This window comes from Accipiter gentilis, chromosome 23, assembly GCF_929443795.1.
Source record: "Accipiter gentilis chromosome 23, bAccGen1.1, whole genome shotgun sequence".
Lineage (NCBI taxonomy): Eukaryota > Metazoa > Chordata > Aves > Accipitriformes > Accipitridae > Astur > Astur gentilis.
In genome coordinates, this window is record NC_064902.1 from 6,662,186 (window position 1) to 6,680,656 (window position 18,471).

Sequence of the window (18,471 nt, forward strand, 5' to 3'; positions counted from 1 at the left end):
CTGCTGGTCTACCACAGCAAGGTATGGCTGTTAGGGGAGAGCATGTGGGTGAGTGTGGTAGATCTCTACTGTCTGCTCTTGTTATGCTGTACCCCCATCTCCCCCGCTGTTGGCAGTAGGGAAGGGAAAGGACTGCTCTGCCCTGCTGTCTCGTCAGTGAATGAGGAGGGCATGCAAGGCACAGTAATAAGAGCTGTAGTACCTGGACCACCCCACCCCTGGGACAAAGGGCTAGTGTTCTTTTTCAGATTGTTGTAAGATGGTCAGAAGTTAAGCTTTTTTCTTTTTATCAGTGTAAATGGTTATCCAAAAATGCAAACTGCGATGGATGGCGTTAGTGTGTTTGGGGTTTTTTTTGTCTGCTTAAAATCCTTTAGCTATACTACCAGACTGTGCAAACAATAGCATGGATCAGTCCCATGCTAGGACTGGAAGAAGGCTTTGTTTGCAGAAAGAAAAATATGTCCTATTGTGACCTGATGTGAGGGTCTGGGACTACCTGAATCTTAATTTCATTGGTCAGTTGTGTAATTTTAAAGCATAGTTTGACCACTGCAAATGAACAGCTTACTTCTGGCAGCTAGTGCTACTAACTAACATTTAGTTCTCAACTATTAATATTTTTCTACTTGGGCTGTAGGCTTGGCTATTTTGCCTTGTTAAAGTTATGATTAATAATGTTGGTTTTGTGTCTTTCAGGCTGTCCATCTTAATCTACTTGCCTGTACTCTGGCATATATTACGTAGACCATTATTGTGTTGTTATAATAATTTAGTAGGATTTATTTTTTATTGGTACAGTAAGTGCTGCTATCAAAAGCTGAGCACAGTATTGGTGAAACAAGATAGTATGCAAAATAAATCCTGGTAAACCTTTACAATGAAAGCAAACATCAATAATGAAACTACAGACTGTGTGTGTTTGCACAGGAGGACAGAAGTTTGAAGTCACCTGCCCTGGGCATGTCACAGTTTTGTTGAACCACACAGGGAGAATTTGGTGTCGTTAATGTCTGGAGTCATGGCATACGTGTTGAGTCATGCAGTTTCAGAGAGAGATGTCAACATGTCTCTCTGCCACATTGCATGCTGGTTAGAGAGGTAGTGTTTGGTGGAAAGAGAAGTTCTGCATTGAGCTTGCCAGATAATGGGTGAACCAAACTCCTATTACTTGTGCTTGTTTACTGCTCTTTGTAGCAGGGTGAAGGGCAGGATTTGATGTTGCCATTTAAAGTCTGGTAAAATAATAAAGACACTGAGAATATTTATTTTTAGTATTAAACTAAAAATTGATTCTTTCCCTGAGGACTTAACTGTATAAAAATAAATAGAGGCTGCTAGCAGCAGAATTAAAGAAAAGCCTACCTGCAGCAGAGCTGCTTTGCAAACATGAGTCTGAAGATAAGTTGTATTGTTAGAGGCACTAGAGCCAGTATTCCAGGCATATTTCCTGAATAAATTCTGCTGCGTATCTGACCCCTTTGCAATTGGGGCATTGCTATAACTGAGCAATCTGTTATGTCTCTTGTCAAAAAAAGTTAATTTAGGGAGCATTACAATTCTTCTATGCAAAAGAGGCTGTAGAGTTGCTGCTTTTTGATGCAAGTATGATGTCTTATTTGCTGAATTCTAATGCGTGGCCTCGCACTTCCACACTTGGAAAGTGTCTATGGGCTCACACCCATATTTCTTGTTAGTGTTGATCTGACCCTGTCTGGGTTTGGAAACATTTTTAAGTATATGCAATTTAAGTCAGTTGGTCTGTAATCACTTTTATTTTTGTAAATTAATTATTTTATGCATAATTAAATATTTTTATTTATGTAATATTACCTATAATTAAATATTTTATAATTTACATATTTTATGTTCTGCAGCATACCTGAGTATGTATGATCATTCGTGCCTGGATGATCTACAACACACCTGAATGCGTAGGATGTTTCAGTAGGCTTAGTGTCCTAGACCACCACAGATCCCTTTTTTCCAGTTTGATATTAAATATGATTCACTGTCATTCTTGTGATTAAAATGGTGCCTGTGTTTTTTTGTGACAGAAAGGTAAATGAAAGAATGATTCCAGTGTTCAAATATTAACTAGCTTCCTTCTCATGCTGTCAATACAGTAAACTTTACTGTATTGCTAAGGACAAATGGGTGCTATTTTTCTTTATTGGTCACACTACTCCAGTGACTTTGATTTGCTTGAAGACAAGAACAGAACTTTTAGAGGAACAGGTTTGCCATATTTCCAACTATTTTTACTCTGCAAAAGTTTCAGGAATGTGTTTGGAGGCAAATTTTTTTAAACTTTTTTTTTTACTTTCAGCTTAGGAAAGGATATATTCTACATGCAGATTTCGAAATGTAGGGAAGCTTTTATTAGCTGGTTACGCAGAGGATGATGCCAGTGATATAAATCATTTGGAGAAGGAAGAGGTGGAAGAGGTAATAGTTCCTTATGTTTATCCAAACTTTCTGTTTTCAGGTAGGCTCAGAGTAGAAGAGAAGTCATTCCTGGTCTAGTTAAATATGTATTTTTCCTGCTCACGCTTTTAGGAAAAAGTATAGGTTCAGAACAACTCTGGAGCAATTTAAGGACTTCAGAACCATTGTTTATTCTCTGTTAATGATTTTATATCTTCCTCCTCAGTGGTGGATATTTTAAAGCACTAGAGCTAATTCAGGTTGACTGAAGGCCTTATATTCTCTGTTTAAATGTAGATGAATGCACTCTACAGAAGAAGCAGTAAGTGTCACTGTTTGTGAAAGAAGCATAAGTATCACTATTTGTGAAAAAAGCACAAATTAAATTAGTGTTATGCCTGGGTCAAATCCATGTATTTACAGCTGTCCCTTAGGGAAGTGTAGATCAAAATCTAGATGTACTGGTTTAGTCTTTATATATCTGGGAAAAAAGCCCCACTGAAATGCAAAGAGATGATGTAATTTAGTAATTTCCTTTTCAGATTTTGTAATTTCCTTTTCGGGATCGCATTTCCTAAACATACAGATATTAGATAGCTAATCTGTAATATTATTGTGTTGGGGTTTTTTTGTAAGTTGATTATAAAGCAGGATTATTTAAAAACTTGTTTTGTTCACTCACCAGTTTATATCTAGTTTATAGTAGGACTAGAAGTAAATGTTCTAAAAAGTTGCCTGTAGGTAGCTGTGGTGACGGTCCCATTTCAGTTGGCCTTCTGAGGATAATTGGGTAAATGTGACATTTGGAAGTACTTCCCTGAACTTGACCTGCCCTCAAAACCATTACATTTGGCTTTTTACTAAGGAAAATATTACAGCCTCAATGTAAGCAGGAAGAAAAGGAAAATGCTTTTTTTGAATTGTCACAGTTGAGTTCTTCTGGATAAAATCTATATTATCTTTATGAGGTTTCATTTCATGTTTTCTATTATCTAGGAAGTAGGAGGGTAAACATGCACACAGGTATTTTAATGTCATTTTTTTTGTAATGTGAATTTATCTTGCATTTTTTAGTTATCATAAATTATAGGCTTTGTTTTTCTTTTTTAGGAGAGCAGGAGAGAAATGCTTGTCTTTTAGTCATCATAAAACCATTCAAAAAGACAAAAGAACTTAATCTATGAGACTTAAAGCATGCAAGTGCACAGCTAAAAGGTGATTGCTTTATACTAGAGGTATAATAGCACTCCTAGACTGCTCTTCATTTATGCTTGTAAGAAGTACAAAGTTGTTAATGCTGTTTTAGGCACCCTGAGGAAATATGATGATAGGAACGCTGATGTTACCTAGGAGCTCTGAAAAAATGTCATTAAAATTCTTTGTGGTTTTTTTAGATAATTGTGCTGCATACTTACGTGTGGTATTCTATTTTTTCATTTTAGGAATGAATAGGAATGACTGAATTTTGGTGTTTAAATGACTTTCATGTTGGAAAGTGGGTTGTAGGGATATATTCAATTTCAGATTCCTTTTTTAAAATAGTTCCTTCCTAGGCTTCTTCAGAAAGCAAGGTTCCTCTACCAGCAGTTCAGAGCACCTGACCCAGATTCCTATTCTGAGCTGCCCTATGGAGGACTGTGTTTCTTTGCATTGACTAGGGGGAGAGTATGTTGCTTAAAGCAAATGGTCAGAATGCCTCCTTAAGCTTCCCCTGAAAAAAGAAAGCTCTATTTCTTTCTCTAACTACAACATTGACTTGAATAGTTTGATAACAAATATGTATAAAATCAGTTTCATTCAATTTATTTGAGAATAGCCAGGAAGTCTGAGCAGAACCATCTCTCTGTACAGAACTTAAAGGTGAAGGTGAGGTGATTCTTGTCTTGTGTATGTCCTGTTTTCTGTTGTGGGTACTTAAGCGTCTTGAGTGTGACTTAACTGGTTGGATGCTTTCGTGAAGTAAAAGAAAAACTCCTAAATATCTGCCTACTATCTGCATGGTTCTTAACACAGGGTGAACAGACTTAACAGCTCACTGCTCCTGAAACGGAGTCATATCATTCCCCATCTTCTTGTTCCTGTCTTCCTGCCTACTTGTTCTCACTAAGTACCTTGTGCCAGCTTTGATGCTTGCTGGAATACTCCATGCTTTGATTTAACTCATTAAAATGTCAGCAAACTGTCCCAGAAAAAAAACACCAACCCCAAACCAAACAAACATGGTCAATTTTCTGCCTCTTTATTGAATAACATAGGCTCAATGAAGGGTTTCTGTGTGTGAGAGATATGTAGGGTAAGTGGAGAACACAACAGGGGGAAGGCAGCAAAATTTCTCCTTTTTGGCAGCTGAAGCTGTTATGATTCTGGCATGTATGAAAAAGCCTAACCTACAATGATTTCATTCAATTTCAGTCATATGTGGAGTTCAGGTGGTTAAATTGCATTTGGTCCATGTCTTTTTGGGCATGTGCAAATAAACATGAATTTTAAGTATGATGTATGTGACTGTATACTAAAGTAGAACCATGCATGTAACCACATACACTGCAATTTCTTCTTTAAGGTTAAGTGCATTTATGTCCACCTAGGTGTGGGTCTTCAAGCTGATCAGAGGGTCAACTGCTGCATTTCATTGATCCAGCTGTAAACACCAAACTTCTAAATAGTAAATGTTTTCAGGATCCAGCTTGCTATTGTCATGAATTGAGTTCTGATGCCAGATATGTGGATATAGGAAGAAGAAAGGATTTTGAAGTGCTATTCCCATTCAGAAACATTTAAGTCTTGAATTTAAAAATACTAATTCAGAAAATGGTCACAGCCACCTTGTATCCCATATTAAGAAGATTTCATTCCTTGAATCCTAATTCATGTATTGGGTACCATATTCATGTACCGAGAATTCAGCTTTTGAAACTGAGGACTTGTTTGATAGGCTTGTGATATTGCAGCAAATTATGAAAGTCTAATAACATAGCAGAAGGCTTTAATGTCATCCTAATCTGAACTCAAGCCTATCTTGTTTCCAGACATTTATAATAAAGTGGAGACTCAAGCACTGAGGTCTGCTCCTAGGCAGAACCACATGCTTTCAACTAGCTTTGTTTGCAAATGTTCCAGCTTGGATCTGTCTATTCTTTACCTTGTCATTTTCTTCTCTGAGACTTTCCCTGCTGGTTTTGTCCTCTTGGGAATATCCTACTGTGGGATATTCCTTATGTTTTTATTGTTTGTATGCTTCTGTGTTCCTCTACCCTTTCTTCCTTGTCTTTTCCTTTTACTCTGTTTCTCTTTGCTTCTTCTTTTACAGGTATTTAATATACAATACACCTATAGCTTTAGTCCAGCTTCTGGTGGACAAATGGTCACAAGACAGAAATTTGCAGATGGCTTAAACAGATGTTCCTGTCAGAGGCAAAATATTTAACTCTTGAATTACTGCTAGACATAGTGCCTCTAGAGCTGATGAATATTGCCAGAATGGTGTGGCAGGGGGCTTGTGTGGCTTTTTTTCATATTGTATTACTTCAATCTCAACCTGACACCTTTCAGGAAAAACTTAGTATTTCAGCATATAGTTTTTCAACAGAAATAAGCTGATGCACTCTGAAATACGTACAAAGGATTTCTTTTTATGGAAGTAGTAATGCATTGTCTGCAATGACATAACAAAGTGGCATAGAAGAAGAATTCTGTTTGTTTTGTTATGTTGAGCAGTAAGAAAATTGAAAGGAAAAGTGATAACAGTATCTGCTAGGATGACCTAATTCGCTTCATTATATATAAAAAAACCCAAATTGTTTAAATTAGTGGATAAAGAGAGAACTTTTTCACAGCTTAAATTCTTTTGACAAATCTTTATTTTTTTTCTACATGCAAGACTTGCTTAACGAGTTCTAAGGGAGCTTGTAAAACCAGCCCAGAAGTGCATTTTTAGTAATATTGGAAGGGAGGGAAAAATCTGATTCCGATTGCTTTTTCTTGAGAAAAGTGAACTACTGATGACTATGAGAAGGTCGACTGGACTGTTGTTCCATTTAGGACAATCTGGCTGATTGCTCTCTCAGCTATTAACTGTCTCTGCAGATTGAGGGACACTTCTTTGGGCGTTAATAATTATAATTTTGGCAAAAAGCATCATGTGCGTTTTAGTTACAGCAATTGAAAAAAACCTCAGTAAATAGTGTCCTGCAAGGTAGTGATTTCTTGCCAGGAAATGTACTCTGCTTTCTTCTTTTTAGCTTCATTAAAAGAAAGTTTCAAAAATACTTAATTGAAGATATTGCAGCAACTTAAAAACATTAAAACAAACAAACAAAACCCACAACAAAAAACCCTAAAGAAAAACTCTTTGCTAAACCTTTTTTCGCACAACAGCATGCAATTATAATTTTACATCTTAAATTGTGCCGTGATTGACAAAGAGTCATTCCAGATAATTTTGCTTTTCTTGTTTTGATGTGAGTACAAAGCTGTTTTTCAGATCCTGAAAATATTACGTAGGCTACAAGTCTTGGCTCAAATTTTAGTAGCAGGTACTTTTTTCTGAGAAGCTTGATAAATCAGCAATACTGAAATATGTGATGTAGGTGTTAATACAGCTAATTAGATTTGTATTGACATCTACAATATAGTATTATTGTGAAGGGAAACGTAGGCTGCTAAATTGACTTCATGGAGAAGCTTCAAATGGTTGTTTTTAAGAACTTATTATACCACAGCACAGAGGTATCCCAATCTTATTTTGAAGATTTCTACTGAGAATCTGCTTTATTTCCAGATACATGTGAATGTGCACTAATGATGGTTATTACTTTCAGATGTGTGTGTATAAAACTGTACATAATTTCCCCAGTTTCAAGTTCTACTCTGCAAGTTGCTGAAAGTTTAGCTGTGATCCAGAGAAGCACATAAGCTACCTACCTGAGATTCAGTGCAGCTCTGTATTGAGCACCGTTGTGTTTTGCTTTACAATACCAATTAATGTAAGTAGCTGGTGTAGTAGGTAATTTAGATGTCATACTTCTGGAATAAGCTGGTAGAAAGAAATTTCTTTGTTGTCACATGGAATAGATTGAAAAGGTTGGGCTCATCTTTTCTTAACTCTCCAGCTAAATATGCTGTTACCACAGTAATGAGGAAGTGGTTCAGTTTGGTAAAGGTGGTGAGTGTTTTCATCTGAGCATATATTAGTGTACATCTATGTATCAGGGGTGTGGGATTGTAGGGGTGATGAGAGTGTAACATCAGTGTGAGAATAATGGTGGAGTTAAACTGTTGAGAGGAATGGCTTGTACTGTTATCCCCTGAGACTGGTTGTGGCTGACTAATACACACACATCAAGCCCCAAACCTCTATATGAAAGAATATTTTTAACAGATTATTTAACAGAATATTTTCTCCTGAGTCTAAGACTGATAGATCTAGATTTGTGTGTTTCTAACCATTCTGACTTGAAGAGTTAAAGTTGAAGAGACTGACTTTGGTAGGATTATTAAGACTGTTAATTAACTTTACCAAAGTAGCAGTTTAATTGGTGTTCCTGTGCTGGTTTCTTATGTCTTCATATAATGTTTCTACCCTGTTTTATAGACATTTTTGGTACTTCAGGACACATTTAAGAGAAGCAGCATGCTGCTCTTTGAGGTTCTGATTCATGTTTTATTTAACACTGCAGATGAGGATACGCTGGTTGCACCAATATTGTGCCTGATTTGGGAGAAATTGTCTTCTGTAAGCCCAATAAAATGGAGTGTGTTTTACAGGATAAGGTATCTGGAGACCAGGAGAGCTGTTTTGTGATCACTTGCTTTCTCTGTAAGATGAAAATAATGTTACCTATTGTTTTAAAGTGCATTGCTGTCTCTAGAGGAAATCTTTCCTTACTGTTATATATTAATAGATTAAGTTCAGCTGCAGGGCACGTAGAATGAACTGCAAAGATAAAGAAACCACACCTGGCTCTGCAGGGCTGAAATTGCTTAAGTTTTGAGCTGCTGCTGTACTGAAGTGTTCATCCATAGAGCACATGCTTGCAGAATATGCTATGTCTAGTTGCTGATAAACTTGCATTTCAGAATAGCTTGCTACATATGGAGAATCTTTGCATATATAGCATAAAGTAATTTGATGTTTTCTGATTAAATTTTCATTAAAAGGATTATATATATTTAGTTGCAAGGATTATAATTTGTTTTTATTAGTGAAATCTCTTAGGTGTTGTATAGAGTACAAAAATGGAGTGGGTGTTCCTCTCTCTGCACTCTCTTGTGGCTTTGTCGTCTGCTTATTACTCGTGTATGATCTGTGACTTAGAACCTTGGTAATTTCAAACTGTTCTGGACCACTCACTGTCACAAAACAGGTTCTGGTGAAATTGAGCCAGTGTTAAGTGGTGTCCTGAAATACCAGGGTTTCCAGGCTTTGAATTCAGGAGCTACAAGATAGAGGAAAAGGTCTGAAAAGCACGCCTTTAAGGAAGGGATCTTACTGTTATGTCAGTATCTAAGTCCTGTTTTGGGCATCATTGCAGAGCACTCAGGTGAAACAAAGTATGTTATCAGGCTTAGCCTTCAGGGTCATTGTTTGTCAGTGAGGAAGAAAAGTGTTCTTCACTGAGGAAAACCGTGATCAAGAGTAATTAGAATGGAGAACAGTGAGCTGTATCAATATCCAGTTCTGCTGAAAACTTCATTTCAAAGTGCTGAAATCTAGAGTAACTCACTAAGCTATGGTGTTTTGTTAGATTAGACATATGTGAAGTACAGGTAAGTAACTTCAGATGCAAAATAATTCATGTAAATAGTCCCCAGGGGATATGAAGGAATGCAGTTCTTGGTAAAGGCAAACAACATCTTTAGACAAAAGGTCATGTGTTAGTGACCTTTTCTTGTTCTTTATTTCCATTATAAGTGAAACATCTAAAATGAGATGCTCTATAGAAAATTATCTACGACAGTGGTGCTTAGGCACCTATTAAAATGCTTTTAGTGTTTTTATCCACAAGGAAGTTTAAAGTCAAATGGAAATACAGTGCAGAGTTCACTTCTATAGCTGTTGAAGCTTGTTTTCTCTGTCAAGATCTGGTTGTCCAGGGTGTTATGTTTCATCACTTGGCTTGTATCTCTTTACACATTGTCAATTGCAAAATCAGAATTATTTCCATCATGAAGCAGAAGCTGCTTATCTTTGTTCCACAGATTGACTTAGGCTTACAATTCTGTTGCTTTCCCTGAAGGGAAAGCTGTCTTGTATAGTTGTTGCAACCGTAGCTGCGGGCAGAGAGGGGGGGAAATCAAGTTTGTCTTCGAGAGCAGTAATGTAATAGAAGGAATTGTATTTATGTCCCACTTAAAGGACATCAAAGTAATTGGATGTCTTAAGATAAGTTGTCCTTGTGAGATGGATATCTTGATAAATCAGGAGGCAGAATCTCATTTAAATGCGAAAATTCTTTTGCATCCGTATTATTGTGCTTCCTTTCTTTGTCCTATGTTCTTTCCAAGCTTTCTGTGATTATGTCTTTTTTTTTTCTTTCTTAGTTGTTGAATAAGTTTTTGGAGAATGGGATGAAATATTTTCCTTTAGTGAGTCCACAATAATAGTTTAAACATTACTGTCTTCTTTCGGTAGTGCACGGAAGAGGTGAAGGGACTTCATTGGTCCTTCTTGTGGTTAGGGCATGTTTTATGTCTCCTTGTGTTCCATGCCTTCCACTTGTGATCAGCTGCTGATAAGACGCTTTCCTGAATAGTTCAAGTAAACCCCAGACCTCATAAATAGGGAGCAAGGTGACTGTTTAACAAGAAATGCTACTGTTTTCTTAATCCTATTATGTTCTTTGCAAAATACGCTTGGCTTCCTAAGCACTCATGTGGACCCTTTTATTTTCTGTTTGTGCTTTACTGTAAGCAGAAGAAATAAATTTGAAATAGCAAAGTAAATCAGGATGTTATGTGATGTTACATTCAAACCTGGTGAGCCTTTACAGACGTGTGGAAGAACATATTTTTATGACATGATTCTTCCCTATGGTATTTGCTGTCACAGTTGTTGCCAAATAACTGCCAAATTTCAGCTTGAAACAGGCACAGCATCACACCTGATAATTTCACTGTTCAAATTATTAAAAACCAAGACTAAAAAAAGTTCTCTACAAAATATGACAAGCGGAGATTTCTTTTATTTTCTGAAACTTTGGAGTGTGTTTGGGTCAGCTTTATGCTTTTAGCCTGCAGATGTGGTAGCTAGAAACTTCTCTTCAATGAAAAAATGACATTCTCATGTGATCATTTAAATTTAACACCTAAGTTTTTGGGAGGAAAAAGTCTTCAGTTATTAATGTTAGCTGTAGTTGTACCTGAAAGAGTCCTTTTCACCCAAGCCTGTATAAATTCATAAAATTCATGATTTGAAAACACATGACTACTGTAAGGGGGGAGGAAAGAGTAGAATGTATGGCTGAGTGACCAAGGTAATGAATGGCATGGAGGGGGTGTGTTAATATTATAGCTTCTTCAATTTGAGATGTAAATTTATTTAGGAGGGGCTCACATAAATAAAAAGGAAAGGATTCCCTTTGTAAGGGGAACAGGTGAGTGACCATAATGGGTGAGGGAAGCAAGTGAGGAGTAAAGTTGATATTAATATCTTGATGAGGGTGTGTAGGGAGAGATTTGGGATAAATCTATAGACTAGGGCAGAGAAAATCCAGCTCAAGCTAGAATGATCCAAGACTGCCTTTATGGCCTTTCTTTAATGGATTTTGTTGGCTGGAGATTTGAAATGTTTTCCTCCAGGCAAGGAAGTAGTTTCAGGGGAAAAAAAAAATATCATAAAACCCAGAATAACTTTCAGTAACATCACAGGCCTGGACAGTACTAATGCAGATTGTTGGGTCTTTTACATGGGAAGGCTTTTAGAAGGAGCTAGGCTCTGCCTTTTTTTCCTTACATTGCCTGTGATCTGTCCATTTGCTTACTTTAGGGTCCTTAGTACTGCAAGTGCTAGCTTTAGGATTCTTCAAGAATAAATTGGGTGTGAATGATGCTTATTTCTCATGCTTCCATTTAAAGGACAAAGGTTTGGAATAAAAAAAGCTTTCTTTCTCCTAAGTATTGCCTAGTCAAAATTTATTTAATGTTACACAAATATCTAGAGTGAGTCACTATAAATCTCATTTCTTCTCACTCATACACTTTTCAAAGAACACTAAAATAGTCTTTTTATAGTCCTTCACTTGCTACAGAGTCTGCCAGAAACATTTGATTAGGCCAATGACTATAAAAACAAGTGTTTTAATCTGTTTTCTATATCCTATTGAAGCAGAAGTCAGTAGGGAAATTGGTTAATATTTACCTTGAGTGTTTAGGTTTGTCAGGAATGCTTTATGAACTTCAGTCAGATTAAAATTAATAACTCTATTTTCTTTATCCTGTCTGTCCAAATTGCCATGAAAGCTTTATATTGTCTTCTGTGCCTGTGCATGGATGTACTTTTTCCAAAAGGGATTCATGTGCTTGATTAGGAATGCTTAATTTTAATGAAACTAACTTAGTAGCATTGAAAATTACTTTTAATTATTGCCATTAAAACCTAGTAGCAAAATGTCATGACCAAATGGAAGTTTCCTAATGTGTAGAACTAGAGCCCTGTACAGTGCTGTACAGTGGGTTACCAGAGACCAAGCTGTAGATTTAAGGAGCCTGAAGGTGACAAAGGAGTTTCAGTGCTGTTAGTGACAGTTCCATCCTTTGGTTTCAGTGATGCAGAGTAACTTTAAAAACCACAATGGCTATAGAGGGGTCAAGCACTGAGCCAAGTGGATGACCTGCTGAGTTGAAGAGTGAAGAAAATACCTGAGTTCAGCATGTGCTTTAACTGGCTTAACCTGTAGAGGATAAGCGTGAGGATCATCTAAAGGAAAGAGTGATAAATTCAGCCATAATTATGGCAATTAGGATTAGAAATCCTCTGATGCTTTCATAGTAAAGAATAGTATAAACTATAATGCAAGTTATATGGCCAAAGTATATCACAGGTAACTGGGCAGTGCTACTGTCCTGACTTTCCTTTCTTGTGGTTTCACCAGGGTGGATCATTCTGTCTCCAGTTTCAGTACTTGTGCAATAATATTTTTTCTACTAAATAGGCCACATGCTGTCCTCCACACCAGTAGTGAAACAGACACCTACATCTTATTCCATGTGCATTTGACACCTTTCAAGATGCAAGATAATGTACCTTGAGCAGTTCATAAATTTAGGTTAAGTTTCTTTCTTTACAAGGAAAGAAAGTTTCTCCTACTTTGCAAAAACTTGAGTGCTTTAATCTGAACAAGCAAATAATGTGATAACATGCGATAATGTGCATACTGGGCAAACTGTCCTAGTCATATATGTTCATAAATGCGTTGTTATGTATCAAATAAGTATGGAAGTGTTTCTATATATTCCAACAATCAAGAGACTGGATTTAGTCATTTACTGCTGTTAATAGAATACCTAACTTTTGAGAACATTTAATTTTCCATTGGTATTCCTTTAATCAATTTCTGCAACAAAAAATTATTTAAAGTAAGTTATATGAAAGAGGAAATTCCCAATCAAAATACCTGTCGTACACAGTTTCCTAACTTCCTTGTTTGTCTGACAGTCATTCAGTCTGGTTAATGATGCTGACTCAGGAGTAATTCTTGGTTTTCTTTTCTTTTTTTTTTTTTTTTTTTTTTTTATGTTCCTGGTTTCATGTGGATACTCCTATTGATGGACTAATTCCTTACTCTGGTAAGGGATTTCCATACTGTGACTCAGGCACAATGCAAGCAATGTGACAATTACAGGAACATACCTGTTAGTATCAGGTAAGTTGGTATTTACATTTTGTTTATACCTTCAGCTGAGAAATCCAGAAGTTTTGCCAAATGTTAAGCTGTGCAAGTCTTAAAGCCTTATCTCACCGGATAAATTGTCACTCTAGATTAAATGGAGCGCATACTTCAATGAGGAGTATTCAGAGACTTTGTCTGAGTTGAGGAACAAAATGGATAAGCTAATGCTTATACTGTCTGGGCAGGAGTTGCTGCTGCACCTGAAAGCAGTTTTATACCTGCAGCATTTCTCTTCCCATGGCCTGCACAGCTACTTGCTTTGTCTAGAATGGTCTGGCCATGGAGATGGAGGACATGTCCTTAGACCTGAAAAAAGCTGCCAGATCCCCAACATCTTTGTGATCCAAATTCTTAGGTTTCCGAGACTTCTTGGAAGTTATGCCTATGCTTCCCTTTCACCATGTGATGAAGTGTGTCTTTTTCTGTCACTGCTGCTGGCTGATTCAGGCTGTTGTTGACACCTCAAGGTGTGCTGCAGTGACTCCTACTACTGGCCAGCAAAGTGGCACCAATGCCATCATCCAGATAGAAGAGGTTTTTTTCCCACATCAGGTTAGAATTCTTATTTAGTATTTCATCAAGGAATTCCTGACCAGCTCTGCTGTGTACCTTGTTTTCTGTTCAAATCTACTTGGTTTCCTTAAAGTCTTATATGAAATGAATTACACTGCTTAAAACAATATCAGGAAAAAACTAGAGAAGAATCACAGAGTCATGGTCCTGTGCTGTAAGTATGTTCTTGTCATTTGCATCAACCTCAGTTTGTAAAACTGACTGCATACTTGTGAATTGTCCTTGACTTGTCTTAGTGGAAGGCAGCAGAATTTTTTGCTCCAGTTCTGTTGATTCCTGTAGTCTAGTTCACAGGCAATCTGAAGGCTTTTAAGGTAAGAGAAATAAAGGACAAGGTTGGTTGGTATTCAGATGGCTGAAAAATCCCTTCTATTACTTGCAGACCCCTTTAAACAATTGGTTTCCAAATTAATCTTGATGTAGGCCAATGTTAACACACATCACTGGTGAATAAGTACCCAAGCAAGTCAGGGTCTTTTTTGGCCTTACCTGATTCTAACTCATCAGCCATTTCTTTATGATTCATGAGCCAGGCACCAAAGGGAGTCCCCATTTCTGAACTAAATTAATTCTTTCTGTTTTAATTTATTTAATGAGTTAGTTTATTGTCCCTTGTGCATCAAACAGAGACAAAGCCTCACCCCTCTAGGTTACATCTTTCTGCTTTTCTTTCTGCTCTGAATCACTGTTGGAGGGAATTTGTGGACTGTGTCCCGGCAGACTCTGGTGACTGTGCCATTCTGCAGTGCAGGGAAGCTTGCATGACATTGCCATTCTGGAGCTGTGTCAAACACACCACGGATACTTTGTAATTTGAATGCTAAAACTGAGATCTGCCCAAGTATTTGCAAGCAAGAGCCAAGAGGTAGAAACACAGAAAACAAAACAAAACCAGCCTTTTAAGCAGTGTCAAGAGGTTTTGTAAAATTTGCCACAGGCAAAATCTGACTTCTTCGTTTTACAAGATGTTTGGCTTTTCTGTGACCTCGGATATTGGAGCTCTCTGCCTTAGATTTTTCTTGGAAACAGAAGGGGAGGCTGTATACGATGGCTTCAGAAGGTTAAGAACCAAGAGTTTCACTATCCTGGATAAACCTGGCATTGAAAATATGTTTGTACAGCTGTCACCTTTGTCCCTGAAACTATTCCCTTCTGTGGTCAGTGGGTGTTTTTCATGTGTCTGTCGGATGACAGCCCAGGAAGGGACACACCTTGTGGGAAAAGATTCTTTAAGTCTGTGCCCTTTTGACACTGTTCTCAGTGGAGACAATGTCCAGAAAACCTTTCTGAGAGAGTGCTTTGCTGAATAAAAATTATTTTTATTGGACAACATTTAAAATTAAAATGTGTAGATCAAAATTAAGTAGCAGGAAGATGTTTTGTTAAAAAATGAAAGAATCATTTTTTATAAAATGCATTTAGGTATGTGTATGCTACAAAAGGATTAAAATTAAATCTATGTTGTCTAGACATTTGTGCACAGTTGCAAATTCAGTACAACCACCTTCCGGTTAGATTGTTTATGAAAATAAATGCCTGAAGTGGATTCTCAAGCCTTCCTTATATGTCATGTCAACTTCATCTGTCAGCAGTAAAAATACAAATTGGTGGAGTTAAGCAGTTTGGCCATTAAGGAATAAAATTGGAACTAATCCCCAGAATGGAAGAGGTTTTGCACATTTATATTCTTATTCTGTTTCTCTTTCCATTTGAGGTGACTTATCAGAAAATTTATTTAGGATACTGATTATGTACCATTCTGGTGTTCTATCACCCTATGCTACTTTCCTCTTGTACAACAGAAGTTTAACACAGACCTCTTTATCTTGGGGATTTTTGCAAAGATACTCTTTACAGAAAGTGGTACCTAGGAAAATAATTGAGATGCTTTAGGATAATCTTCAGTTAAATTGTCTACTTTTTCATTCTGCTGTCCTGGTTTAAAACTGTTCTACAGTACCACTGTGTGGAAGTAGTGGTTTAGTAAATAGAATCATAGAATCATTTAGGTTGGAAAAGACCTTTAAGATCATGGAGTCCAACCATCAACCATGCCCACTAAACCATGTCCTGGAGTACCCCGACTACTCGCTTTTTGAATACCTTCAGGGATGGTGACTCCACCACTTCCCTGGGCAGCCTGTTCCAATGCCTGACAACCCTCTCAGTAAAGAAATTGTTCCTAATATCCAGTCTAAACCTCCTGCCGCAGCTTGAGGCCATTTCCTCTCGTCCTATCACAAGTTACGTGACAGAAGAGACCAGCACCCACCTCACTACAACCCCCTTTCAGGTAGTTGTAGAGAGCGATAAGGTCTCCCCTCAGCCTCCTTTTCTCCAGTCTAAACAACCCCAGTTCCCTCGGGGGCTCCTCACAGGATTTGTGCTCCAGGCCCCTCACCAACCTGGTTGCCCTTCTCTGGACACGCTCCAGCACCTCCATGTCTTTCCTGTAGTGAGGGGCCCAAAACTGAACACAGGACTTGAGGTGCGGCCTCACCAGTGCCGAGTACAGGGGAAAAAATAACGTCCGTGCTCCTGCTGGGCACACTATTTCCGATACAGGCCAGAATGCCGTTGGCCTTCTTGGCCACCTGGGCACCCTGCTGGCTCGTATTCAGCTGGCTTGTCAACCAGCAATAGAGATGCTTAGAAATAAGTAATTTTTCTCTAATACTACTGCTGCAAATTACATGCTTCTTTCTTTAGTTCTACTTCCATATTTTTCTAGAGCATGACAAGCAAAAGAAAATGTGAATATGCCAGGGAAATAGGTGATGAGTCTGTGTTTTCTTTTTTTGTATCTTGTTTGGGGTTTTTCTTTCTTGCTTTTCCCCATGCTGCTCTCGAATGCTCTTTATCCATTGGCACATAAACAGAAGAAGGTGAGGCAATCATAATAGGATGCAGAGCACTTAATCTCAAGATGATTTGGGGCAGTTGAAATCATTATTAATTGCAACTAAGCAGTGGAACTTTCAATACCACCAGGAGTTTTAGGCATGGTGCGTGAAATTTTACAAAAGCAGAGATCTGTGTTCTGTGTTTTCCACTAACAACGAAGGAAATAGATATTATGCAGAGGATTAAATGGAATCATTCTCTTCATATGTGTTTTGACTGTTCATTTGCAAATGCACCAGCTGTGATTTCTTGGAAGACTCATCTTGGTGTACCCTTTCAAAGAACAGTGGAAAGCCCAGATTAATGCAGTCAGTACTGTCAACAAGCTGAGAAATTCCCCATAAGTTTTATGAAAAAGCTTACAAACAGGTTGATGGGTTTCACCAGGTGGGCTTTTTGGTTTGTGGTGATTTAAGTGATTTCCCCCCCCCCCCCCCCCCAGCCCTGTGATTCTGCAAAAACCTGGCTTGGTAAATTATTCCATTTAAAACTCAGGATTCATTACCATTTGAAGGTTAATTTTGGAACAATTTACCAGGTGCATAACCTGCTGCCATTTATTTGAAGCAAGGGTCAAGCTTCACTTTCTTTTTGAAGAAAGCAAAGACATTTTCTGCTGTTCTGGCTGAATTAATACATATACTTATAATTAAGTGATACAAAGGGCTCAGATGACCTTGCCAATGCCTTGTAAGAATTTGTGTAACTTGCTGTGTGTTGGAGGGGCTAGGAAGCCAGTTTTGTCAACTGCTTCTGTCAACAAGAGTTGACAAAGGTTGTTTAGAGTCAAGGGTTATACAGATTAATCATTAGCTATGCTCAAGGCAAGTAGTTAAGGAGGACTCGGATATCACTGGGTAAATAACTGCAAGGAAACCTTGAGCTAATAAAATGTCTCTGCTGATGGTGAGCAGTACTACATCACTCACCAAATCTGGTTCAGGAGTCCTTAACAGTCTCCTATTTTTAGCCCATGAAGGAGGGGTGTGTCTGTGCTAGCACACTGATGACTAAACCTTTTTGAGTGCTTTGTGGGGCTATAAATACAGAGTGCTCTATTTTGGTTGCAGTACCTGTGAAATGGATCTTGGAGAATGAGAGAGAATTTCTCTGCCAGTAAGTGTGGCATTCCTGTCTGACACCTGTTTTGAGGTTGCCAATGTGTCACGTGCACTGTGCAACTTGAACTGCATTTATGTGCAGTTCAATGCTGCAGAGGCAACCAAGGCTACTTTGATTTTTTTAAATCGTCACTTCTAAGGCAAACGTTAGCTAGTGAGAGTTTTGAAAGGACTTTGGAACAATCGGAAGGCATAGTATTTCCAACTGGTTTTTATTTCAAACAGAACAGACCTGCAATGAAGAACATTATTGTTCTTTGCACTGTATATTGTGTATGGTCTCAATTGCTGCAAAATACTAATTACTTTTTACAAGCTTGTAGAGTGTAGGTCAGCACAGTAAACAAGTCTTTTTTTTTAGATGTTGGAGTGACCCTACAGATGTAAAAGTGTTAGGCAAGCATTATAGGTAAGAGTAAACCTAGTTAACTTAATGTGCAGTGGTAGCACTCCATAGGTATTGCAGGTATTTTTTTCAGGATCCTTTAATTTTTTTTTTTTTTTAATTTGGCTGGAGTAGCTACAAGGGAAAAGAATTGAAGTAGACATGACTCTTA

General features: G+C 37.7%; 1 protein-coding gene across 1 annotated transcript in view; it reads left to right on the forward strand.

Annotated features, from left to right (window-relative positions):
- The first annotated feature begins 16,113 nt into the window (after positions 1-16,113).
- RFT1 (RFT1 homolog) overlaps positions 16,114-18,471 on the forward strand; it is a 60,975-nt gene continuing 58,617 nt past the window's right edge. The window contains exon 1 of the mRNA XM_049826398.1: positions 16,114-16,120. The gene's annotated coding sequence lies outside the window, so the exon portion shown is untranslated. The remainder of the gene's footprint in view (positions 16,121-18,471) is intronic.